A 2,718-nucleotide genomic window follows, 5' to 3' on the forward strand; every position below is an offset into this window, starting at 1 on the left:
ACTGGCATACACTGCAGCCAGCGTCCTGACAAAGGGTCTGTCCGCGTTTGTTGAGTGAGCAATCAGAGTTACATTTGTGCCGGAGGAATACATGCAGATCTGCCAGGAACATGAATGACAGGCATTTTCCACAAAAGTTTCTCTCCCTCAGTCAAGCCAGGGACTGTTTTCTGAAAGTACCACAGAGGCAGTGAATTCCCTCGTTATAAATCTCCTCGCAGGGAGCCAGATTTGCAATTGAGTGCCAGCTTCCTCTGCCCAAGTTTCCTCTGTCCACACCTCACGGGTTTAGCCTGGAAGACTCTCATGGAGCATATGGCTTGTGGTGGACTTCAGGGGAGGATTTGGCAGCAGTGTGTTTCTGCCTGGGGACCATTCCACAGGGTCATTTCTGGGACATTGGTGGGGCTGGGGAGGAAATGGAGAGGGTCTGCCCTTGACTTCCTAGGAGGTGGGCAGGGCCTGGAGTACTGGCAGCCAGGAGCACTTGGACTTCTGCCCAGTCCCCAGCTGCCACTGCTCCACTCCCTGGTGGCAGCTACCCGGGTACTCCTTTGACGCAAGAAGGACACTGAGAGGGCCAACAACAAGGACATTAGCTAGCCCAGGGTAGAACTGTGAAGAGGCAAAGTGTGTCAGAGTGCCTTGCTACACACATCCTTCTAGAACCCTCTGCCTGTCTCAGTTAAACCTCACTTTTACTCTGCCCTCAGTTTGTTCTAAGATGTAGACAGAATTGAAGTCAATCTGAGCCCTTTTTTCCCTTTCTCCCCCCCCAGCCCGAGCTAGCTGAGATTTTATTTTGGACCAAAAAAAAAAAAAAAGCAATTGAATTGTTTTGCAGCTGGAGCCATGGGCAAGGGGGGTCCCCAGGCAGTAAACTCCCTGCCGGTGGGCTGAGGGCTAGGGCTGAGCATCAGGCGGGGCTTCTGTTGCCTGCGCTCCCCTGCACAGCAGCCTCCCTCCTGGGCTCTGGGGAAGCCTCAGGAGGGGCAGGCTGGGAGGGGCTGTTGCAGCTGTTCACCTGGGCAGGATGTCAGAGGACTCAGACACCAGCCTCCCATCGCGGGTCTCAATCTTCTTCACAACCACAGCCTTGGTGGAGCTGGTGCGGCTGAAGGACCTGGAGCCTGTGACAGAGCCAAAGCTGGAGCCCAGGCCGTAGCTGAGGCCAGGGCTTGTGAGACCCCCATAGGCAGAGCTCAGACAACCTGCATAGCTGCTGGTGGTCTCGTGTGGATACTCATGTTCTGCATCCCGGACTCCAGCCGGCTCTCCTTGCCCTCCAGTAGCTTGCGGTAGGTGGCGATCTCGATGTCCAGGGCCAGTTTGACATTCATCAGCTCCTGGTACTCACGCAGCTGCTTTGCCATGTCCTGCTTGGCCCACTGCAGGGCGGTCTCCAGCTCCTGCTGCTTGGCATGAGCATCCTTGAGTGCCTGCTCCCTGCGATGCTCAGCATCTGCAATGGCAGCCTCCAGGGAAGCCCTCTGGGCTTTGAGGCCCTCGATCTTAGCCTGGAGCTGGCTGATGTTCCGGTTCATCTTGGAGATCTCAGTCTTCGTATGCCGCAGGTCATCCCCGTGCTTCCCAGCCAGCGTCTGCAGCTCCTCATACTTGATCCAGTATACACTCTCTGCCTTAGCCCGGCTGCAGTTGGTGGTCTCCTCGTACTGTGCCTTGACCTCAGCGATGATGCTGTCCATGTCCAGGGAGCGGCTGTTGTCCATGGACAGCACCACAGACATGTCGGAGATCAGGGACTGCAGCTCCCAGGTCTCCTCTTCACACAGCTGCCTGAGGAAGTTGATCTGTCAGTCAGTCCTTCCAGGCGAGACTCCAGCTCTACCTTGTACATGTCAGCTTCATCCACATCCTTCTTGATGAGGACAAATTCATTCTCCATCTCTGTACGCTTATTGATCTCTTCCTCATACTTGCTCTTGAAGTCCTCCACCAGCCCCTGCGTGTTGCCAAGCTCCACCTCCAGCTTCAGCTTCTCCTGGCCCAGAGTCTCCAGCTGCCACCCCAGGTTGTTGATGTAGTTCTCAAACATGTTGTCCATGTTGCTCCGAGCCATTTTCTGCTGCTGCAAGAGGCTCCACTTGGTCTCCAGCATCTTGTTCTGCTGCTCCAGGAACCGCACCTTGTCGATGAAGGAAGCAAACTTGTTGTTGAGGGTCTTGATCTGCTCCTTCTCCTGGGTATGCACGGCCTGGATGTTGGGGTCCACACCCACCTTAATGGGGTTCAGCAGGCTCTGGTTGATGGTGACGGTGGTGATGCCTCCCATGCCTATGCCGCTGGCCCCAGCATAGCCTGCGCCCAGGCCACCCCAGAAGCCACTGCTGCTCACTCGGGAGAAGCTCGAGGAGCTCAAGCAGGCACTGGGCCCACTCGCGAAGGAGCGGCTGCTGAAGGCCCCGGGGCCAGAGGTGTACACCTTGTAGGACTTCTGGGTCACCCTGATGGACGTGGTGGAGGCAGGAGTGGAGGCAGGTGGGCTGAACCAGGGAGAGATTCCAGAAGGAGCGGAGAAGCTGCTTCTTTCCTTTTTTCCCTTTCATTAGCACTTGTCTCAAAAGAAAAATCCAACAAGTCTTGAAGAGCAGTTTTCCCCAAAATCTTACAAAAGGTGGCAGAACGGGTGGCAGGAAAACATTTGTGATGAAACAGCAAAATAGCTAAAAAAACTGATTTTCAAGAATTATCTCCTAG

General features: G+C 55.2%; 1 pseudogene; it reads right to left on the minus strand.

Moving 5' to 3' along the window:
- Positions 1-786: 786 nt before the first annotated feature.
- Positions 787-2,499, minus strand: LOC100393127 (keratin, type II cytoskeletal 8 pseudogene; annotated as a pseudogene).
- Positions 2,500-2,718: the final 219 nt, after the last annotated feature.

Source organism: Callithrix jacchus, chromosome 2, assembly GCF_049354715.1.
Source record: "Callithrix jacchus isolate 240 chromosome 2, calJac240_pri, whole genome shotgun sequence".
Classification (NCBI taxonomy): Eukaryota; Metazoa; Chordata; class Mammalia; order Primates; family Cebidae; genus Callithrix; species Callithrix jacchus.